Here is an 8888-nt window from a genome sequence, read left to right on the forward strand (position 1 = left end):
CCAAATTTGTGATTTCCACTTAAAGAATAAAAAAATCTTTTTTTTTAGCAATAAAACAAATGGAAAATATATATTCCATGTATGTGTGTATATATATGTATATATATACATATGTATTTCATCTTGTCTATTTCTTTGGTCTTAATTATTATTATTATTATTTTAATTTTCAGTTTCTTTCCAAAGTAGTAGAATAGTTCAATGTATGAGTAATTTTGTTGAACTGAAACTTGAAGCTGATGTCAAAAAATGAAACAAGCTAGAAAATGTTTCTTAAAAGTCAACTTAATTTTAATGACTGTTATAAGTTATAGATTGCCAAAACAATTATGAGGTATTTAAATATGATTCAGGTTTCTAGCATAAGTAAAATGTCCAGAAATTGTGGTAATTAACACAGTGGAAATGGAAAATAATTTTGAAAACAGTGGTTTGAATAGTTAAAAAGAAGAAACAAGGAAAAGAGAAACAAAAAAAGAGAAATATTGTTAAACAATGGTTTCAAATAACTAATGAAATCTGATTCAAAAGAATGATGATAGATATTGATAAAATAATAAACATGTTATATGCATGGAAATGCAATCATTCAATTCTTTATAAATCAATGTACAAATAAAATTATCTGAAATCAGTTAGACATGCCAGATTCTTCATGGAGATAAATTTAATTAATTCTTATAGTAAAAAATATTAAACAATGGAGTGATAGTAGATCCAGAAAGGTAATGTTTACAAATAGCAGATTGCAAATTTTATACTATTTGGCAAAACAAAACAAAGATATAGTGCAAAATATAGTTTAAAAAAATACATAGTTTTGTGCAAGTTTTACTGATTATGTTTACTAAGGTTAGAAAGAAGAGTCTGTGAGGCATAGAGCAGAGGATGTATGAGGAAAGTAGGAAGAATTGTATGTGTCCTCCAAAACATAACTTAAAAGGAGGGAGAACTTAACAGTAATCTTAACAGTAGAAAATATAAGAAAAAACTAAAATACAGAAATGTTCCTTATTTTATAGAGTTGTGAATTAAGGAATCTGTTGGGTGGGGTATAAGGTTGGGATGTAGATGTTTGGAGATATACCCACATTCGGCAGGTATTACTTTGCCTATGAAAGCTTAGAGGATGATAGGTAATTTTGTGATTTTGTTAAATTGCATTTATTGCAGTTTAGAAATTCTCGGCCACTTACTCATCAACAAAAAAAGTATATGAGAATTCTTTGAGAATTACAGGTGGTTTATGGTAAGCCTTAGGAAAACTGGGGGAATCTTTATTATTGAAAAGTGAAATAGTAAGATAGGTTTTATGGAATTTTGTCAGGTGACCATTTTAAGAATAGATTGGTTAAAGAGAGAAAGTCCTTATTCCCGATTTTGTAATTACTCTCAGAATAGAGCAGGAGGTTGAGCCTAATGATCTTGAAGACCCATTAGGTTGCTTTTATTTTTTTATCTCCAGGTTTGAAATAAGTAAAAATTCAAAAATAAGACTAAAAAGACAGTTGAAAGGAATGGATCTAGGAAGTGGAACTGAATTTTAATAAGGAGTCCTATGCCTCTTTATATTCATTCCTAAGAATTACCATAGAAGAGTATTTCCAAATCATCTCTTGCCTTTCCTGAAACACTCCTCCTCAGCCTGAGTAATAGAACAAATTGTGATTCACTTTCTAGTTTCTTCCACTGAGCCAGAGAATCCTTCCATCCCTCTGTTCCTTTCTTTATTTCTTGTGGTATAAACATGTTTCCAATACAGAATTTCATATGCACATGAACAAATTAAGTTTAAAAGATATTCAGCTTCCTTTGACGTATTTCCATTTGGATGATAATTTGAACCAGAGCTCTCTATCTGTTCAGTCGGATATTTTGCTGTATCCTTTTCCCCATCTTTGCTAAAAGTCATTCCCTCAAACATGTTTCCCTACTCCCCCCAAATCAATACCTACTATATTGGAAACCTGATGGGTAATGATCTCAGCTAGTGTCTGTGGGGAATTCTTTGTCAGCTAAGATGTTTACAGTCTGCTCCCTTTCATCCTGCACAAATTCAAATGGTCTTGAAAGTACTGAACCATCTGAGGTCTGCCACAGTTTTGTAAGCAGCATTTTCTTACCACCCGACTTTAAGTTCTGGTAAACTTTTAAAGTTTTTCTCCACTTAGTCAATCGCTTTTCTTCTTCTATAGCTTATTATTGTCCTTCACATGTGTAAGGCACTTTTCACATGATGGATGATTTGCTCTCTTTCTATCAAAATCATAACTACCATTGAAGATTTTTCCCATAAGCATTTACTTCTTTACTTTCTCTCTGCTCTCAAATTTTAAAACATCTATTTTTTTAAAATTGTAAACAATGATTTTTTTCTTATTAACCTTTTGAACACATTGTAACATGTAGGGTTATACAGTGTTTGAAAAACTGAGCATATCCATTTAAGTGAAGAAACAAACAAGGGAGTGAGTCTTCCCAGTGAGATGACTGATGACACCATCCTCTGGAGAAGATAGAAAATGTGTGATTTTGCCTTCTAAGTTGAAGGTGTATAAGTAGAGGAGTATACCTGGTGCTATACTAGATTTTGAGGATAAGATGCATGAGCTATGTTACCTGTTAATGAGCAGTTGAGGCATTTCAATAATTAATCACACTGAAAAGTGTTATAATAAAAGTACGTATGAATTCACTATGAGTCTGGGGTTCAAAGAGATAAAAAATAATTAGCTATTCTCAGGGCAGGCAAAGGGAGGAGAAAGGCATCAGACCAAAACTAGCATGTGCAGAGTTGTGAAAAGTATGGCACATTCAGAGTTCTTTATTACAGTGTGAGATCATTGTAGGGAATAACATAAAATGGGGCTGGAGAGTTAAGATAGGGGCAGACCATAAAAGCTATGCTTTTAAGGGTCGTAGGATTTTAGCAAGGGGAGCAGCTTGATCTGATTGTGTTTTAGCAGGATATCTCTGGCCATTTGGGACAAATATTGGAGGGATGAAAGACTAGAGTCAATTCTAGATTTTGTTTATAGAATGCTCTTGAATCTGTTTTAAGAGAGCAAGGACAAACATCTGTTTCTGGATAATACTTTGCAAGTGGTTGCACCTCTGGAAAGAATAGAAGACAAAGACAAGTATTTTGCTAAAAATATGATATAACCTACTTCATAAGAAAATCAAAGGTGGTGGACTGCTATTTTTCACTGTTGAAATAACCACTTAAACTGAACATGGATTAGCTCTCAATCAGTGGGCCAAACAAATGTTTGCAAGTGATTCAGTGATTTCTTTGTGGTTGCTTGGTTTAGTGCTGATAGAACACACTGTGAAATAGGAAGTTCAGCATTTTTAGCTTGCTACTAACTTGCCATGTGACTGTGAATAAGTCTCTCTCTCTCTCTCTCTCTCTCTCTCTCTCTCTCTCTGTCTCTCTCTCTCTCTCTCTCTCTCTCTCATCTGTGTGTGTGTGTGTGTATTTCCTGACTATTTTAATTTGTGGTGAGTGGAATGGGACCGGGACTGAGTGTGAAGGGTGAGGGGTCTGGTGGTGGTATAAAGTTTAGGTTTCCTGTTCCTGAAGAGTAGTTCTGAATTTATTCCTGGGGTATCAAACTTATATTAGATGTGGGAGCTCTAAGATTGGAAATCCAGCTCAGAGCTCAAAGGTAGGACCTCTCTCCTTCTTCCTTTGGGATCCATAATCTTACATTTTGGACAGATTTTTAGAGTATGAGACATAACCATAGGCTACTATTTCACATATCTGGCCTTTTCCTTCTCAATATCTTCTGAAAACAGCCTCAGAGGACTCTGCCTTAGGACAGAACTCTCAGAGCAAAATGAAGTATAGGATGAAGCAACTCTGCATAATTTGGGAAGTGATCTTTAATTTATCTTTTCTTCATAGATACTCTCTACTTTTCTATATTTTCTAATAATGTATTGCCAATTAATTTGCAATTCTATTTGTTCGAACATAAAATACTAAGTGTATTAAACTATCTAAATTCACTTATATTCAGTCCTATTGAACACATCCAGTAAAATGTATGACAAACTTTTATTAGTTGCTTAAGATGTATTTATCTAAAGACAAAACAAATGACAACGATAACAAAATAGCGAGCAAAGATATTCCAGATTACACTAGGAAAAGGAGAGAATTTATAAAATAAATGCATAAGCTAAAATATTAAGTTCTCTACTGGGGGATAACTGGGAGTCGGTAAATGTTAACTAATCTACTTGAGTAGCAGTCACCTTAGAGGAGTTTTAATGAGTATTGATATCAGCTATATTACACAAAATCTTCTTTTCTTTTCTCTTTTCTTCACCAGTTGATAATAGCTAACATTGATTGGGCTCTCATCTGGTACTACAAGACTTTACATGTATCATCTCATTTGAGCCTGACAATACCCTTGAGGCAAGTGCTGTTAACTTTATTGTTAAGAAGAGAAAAGTGAGGCTTACAAAGGATAGGTAACTTTCCCAAGGTAACCAGTGAGTAAGTGACACAGCAGGGACTTTAATCGAGGTCTGCATGGTGCTTAGACATAGGTAAATTATACAATCATTTTTTGACTACTTTTAAATTTAAACTTTGTCTTTGTCATTCTATTTCATTCATTTTGAACAAATACCCTTCTCTATAGCAGGAGGAGACAGTGCAAGGGTGAAGGTTTGGGGAAATCAGAAAGCATAGCTTTGCTAAAAATGGTTAGACTTACATATGGATAACGAGGTCTTTGACTGTATTAGATTTGCAAAAATAGCAGTTGCAGAAGTAACTAGGGACCAGAATAGGTGGCTCTATTTCATAAAGGAAAGGAGCAAAGTGAAGAGACTCATTAATGTTGAAGCAGTAGATGGATAACCGGTGACAAATATCAAGTAGATTTGCTTCAGTTTGGTCATAGAAAGGTCATTGATTATTTTTGGTTAAACCAGTTCACAGAGGCCAGGTCTCCACTAAAAAAGGGAATTAATTGCTTCCATTCCCCACTAATTGCCTCAACATTTCCCTTTGCTTTGTCATTGGAGATTTGGTCAGAGAGGCAAAAAGTCAAAAGTCAGAGTTTGATGGAATCTACATAAAAAGGAAATCTGAGGAGACCAAATTATGGCATTTGGTGTAATAATGATAATGATATTTAGCATTTTTTCCTGGGAGTGCTGTGGATTTTTAGAGACCTTTTCAATCTTTAATCAGACTGTAGGGCACATTTAAGAGAGTTCACTGTTTTTATTTCCATCTAGAGGATAAGGCATCACAGAGAGATGAGCTGACCTAGGGCAAGTCTCCTGAGATGTTAATCCTGCGTGTTGGATTATACCCTACTATGTTGAGTTTTAGCTGAAAGCCTGGGCTCGTCCCAGAGGTATCATTCATTCATGGTCCTTCGAAGTCTTTAGGCTTTTGTACATTATTGTCTGAAATTACTACTTCTATCAATGACAATAAAATCAACCAAGGAAACAACTCAAAAGGTTTTAATGTCATAACAATTGCTTTGTTTGTAGGCTATTTATTGATGCTCCAGCCATCTTCAATTAACAAGACATTCTATTTTGTACTTGTTGAATTAACCAGTCTCTGAAATCCTTTCTAGCTCTAAGTCCTTTGGAATATGTGAGTTTTATATTTCAGACTTGTTTATTTTGTTTTTTTTTTGGAACCCAAAGTGGCAATTTAGAAAGTGGAAAGAACATGAGCTTTGGATATGATAGGCCAATATTCAAGCATTTTGGCTTCTCTGACTTACTTGTAAATACCTTCAGGGGCCCAATAAACAATTTTTTTAGGAGTTCCAAATCTGCAATATCAACTACCCTACATTGCTAGTAGAATCAGAAGTATGTTATTATTAATTAAACAAGTATTAGATTATAAATTCTTAGAAACATGATGAATTAGAATAAACATAGGTTTTAAAGTAAGATGGTTAGGTTTTAAAACAAGCTCTGTCATAACTAGCTGTTTGATCCCAGAAAGTTCATGTAATTTGATTAAAACTCAGTTTCTTCATGTAAATCTGACATATCTCATTGGGTTTCATGGTTATTAAATGTGAAAGTGAGAGGAAAGCACCTAGCTCAATGCCTGCATAGACAGGTACCTAGAGATTTTAACCATATACTTATTAGTATTGTTATTAGAAATTATAGAAATATTAAATGATAAAACTTTTAATTAGAGCAAGACCAAGCAAACATAAGATGTTGGTATAAAAGAATTTTGGTACTTTATAAAAATACTTTGTTTGAGTAAGATGCTCTCACAGTTATGGTGAATTTGAGCCAGATCATCTTCCTCTGGTCAGATGTCTCTCTACAGCAAGCCCTTCTTACCCTACCCTATTGAAAGTGCCATGCTCTCATTAAGTTATTTAATAATAAGAATAATCCTAGGAATTGAATAGTATTCTTGCAGATAATACAGATAAGAGTATTTACATCCTGAGAGAGAAATATTTGGTCCAAAGACACATAACTTGTCAGTGAGAAGCTCATGTTTGAAGCCAGGTGGGATAATTCCCAAATCTGCAATCCTAACTGTGCTCTACCAATACTTTTGAAACAACAGACTGCAATTCAAAATTGTTATTTGTGCAAGCTGAGTAATTAAATCACCTTCACCTTCATTTTAAAATTATTTAAATGGATTATTAAAACTTATCTTTTTTCAGACAAAAATGGCTATTCACACTAAGAATGGAAAACCATTATAAACAGTGACACCTATGTCATCAAACCCTATACTGTGTTCTTTCTAAGTGTTTTAATTAATCTCAAAGAGCCCATTCCCTTGTAAAGACACATGCCTCAGTCCTCTAACCAAGAAACCTTAGAAGCTATGTGTACGGGTCCTTCTGGCTCCTATGGTGCTTTTCTCTTATCCGCCCCTCCCCCTTGCCTCTCTTCTGTAGCTCTCAGGCAGGCCCAGAGAGCCTTTTCTCCTCTGTGTTGAAACTGAGGATCAATTCTGAAGAGAGCCCTAATTGTTAAACTAGTTGCTCACAACTTTTTTGGCTTGTTTCTCTTTTATTTTAAAAATTATTTTTCAATTACAGTTGACATTCAATATTGTTTTATATTAGTTTTAGGTGTACAGTGTAGTGCTTAGACATTTATATAATTTATGAAGTGATTCCCAACTTGTTTCTCTTAAACAATGTAACTTAATAAAAGTCCTGTCAAATATATAAACAGGGCACACCTACTAAAACAGGAAGAAGTAAAACTGTGTATACATGGAAAACCTGGTTTGACTGTTTTGATTAACTTGACTGCTCAAGTCAGTCAAGAGGTAATCACCAGTTAAGCAAACTATTTTGACAGATTTTTGGCCCACTGTGACTGCATATTTGACTGGCTTCCCTGTCAGGTTTAAGTGGTCAGATTGACTGGAGACAATCTAACTAGAAAATTTAACTTTGGAGGACGTGGGTGTCTGTATACCAGAATCTACTTTAAATAACATTATTTGAAATCTGTAACTATTTTTCTGGGACCAGTGAGAGAAGTTTGAAGGTGACGCATTGCAGCATTTGACTTTCTAGAATGAGATGTCTTGCTGCTTGCTAGAGCTGGCAATATATTTATAGGCTGAAAAACAATCACATTTTCCCCAATGCATATACAGAGTTCAATAAGAATGAAACTCTACTCTAACTTGGTCAAATCCTAATAAGGCATCGTATTCTTTAACTCTTCTGAAGGGCTGATGACAGATGTATGACAGCAAATGACTTCTCAGATATCAGGTTACCAATTCAGTCATTAATGACTTGTGGTAAGGCAAAGTTGACCTTGCCACTAATAGTACTCCTTCTAAGAAAAAGAATTCATGAAAGAAAGAAACAAAACAAAACAAAACAAAACAAAACAAAACACCAAACAAAACCTTTGCTGAGGCAAGAGAATCAGATCGACATTATTATCTGAGCTGCTTTTTAAAAGCAAGCCCCTTTATATATCTGTGCTTATGTTCCTTTAGGAAATTTACTTTGAAATGAGCTTCCAGGTTTGGGTAAGACAAAAACACCACCATAAAGACACAGAGGATGATTTATGCTCACATTTATGGGGAGAATATAACAAGGTTATTGTCTGCTGTAAGCACATTGTTATAAGGTCTGGTTTATATTGCTTGAGTATCTTAGTGCATTTATACTGAGATTTTGAAATATCCTATTATTGTTTGAAAGACATTCATGTGCTGCTTTCCAACACTCCTAAAATTCTAACTTTTCCCATGGAAGTGTTTTGGAAATGTTCAGAACTTAGATGCTATCTTATGTACATTTATTAAATAGGTTTAGTGGTAAGACTAGATAGAAATTAGGGCCAGAGTTTCAGTAATGAATAAAATGATGACACTTCTTAAAATAGTTTGCTTAATAGTCATATTTTCTCTTATGTTAGAGTCACTTGATGTATCATTCTATTTTTTTAATTACATGATTAATAGAGGGAAAAGTAGCTTACTTTAGCTTTGCTTTCAAAGTTTATACTTTCTAGTCATTTATGATGAAGTGTTTTTAGTAATAAAGCCCTTTGACCTCAGTAAAAATGAAAAGTAAATTAAATCTCACAGTTTGAAGAATGCTATAGAGAGTCCATCAGGGCATATGCTTAAATTTTATACGTTCTACATTATAGAATCATTACTAATAATGTTCTAATGATCATCTTGATGCTTCAAATCTTTTACACATTTAGGATTATTTCCTTAGGCTATAAAAATGTACAAATATATTTGTCTGGTAGTGATTCATGCTGCTGCCTGCTGAATTGTTCCCTCTTCAGTATTAAAAATTGTTACTTTGAAAAGTAAGCAGCTTCATTTTAATAATCACTTCAGATGAGGAACAAAGACT

General features: G+C 33.9%; 1 protein-coding gene across 1 annotated transcript in view; it reads left to right on the forward strand.

Moving 5' to 3' along the window:
* The first annotated feature begins 3645 nt into the window (after positions 1-3645).
* Positions 3646-8888, forward strand: part of TFEC (transcription factor EC) — an 85134-nt gene continuing 79891 nt past the window's right edge. Inside the window, exon 1 of the mRNA XM_023537961.1 lies at positions 3646-3671. The gene's annotated coding sequence lies outside the window, so the exon portion shown is untranslated. The remainder of the gene's footprint in view (positions 3672-8888) is intronic.

The sequence above is a fragment of the Pteropus vampyrus genome, unplaced genomic scaffold (genome assembly GCF_000151845.1).
Source record: "Pteropus vampyrus isolate Shadow unplaced genomic scaffold, Pvam_2.0 Scaffold206, whole genome shotgun sequence".
Lineage (NCBI taxonomy): Eukaryota > Metazoa > Chordata > Mammalia > Chiroptera > Pteropodidae > Pteropus > Pteropus vampyrus.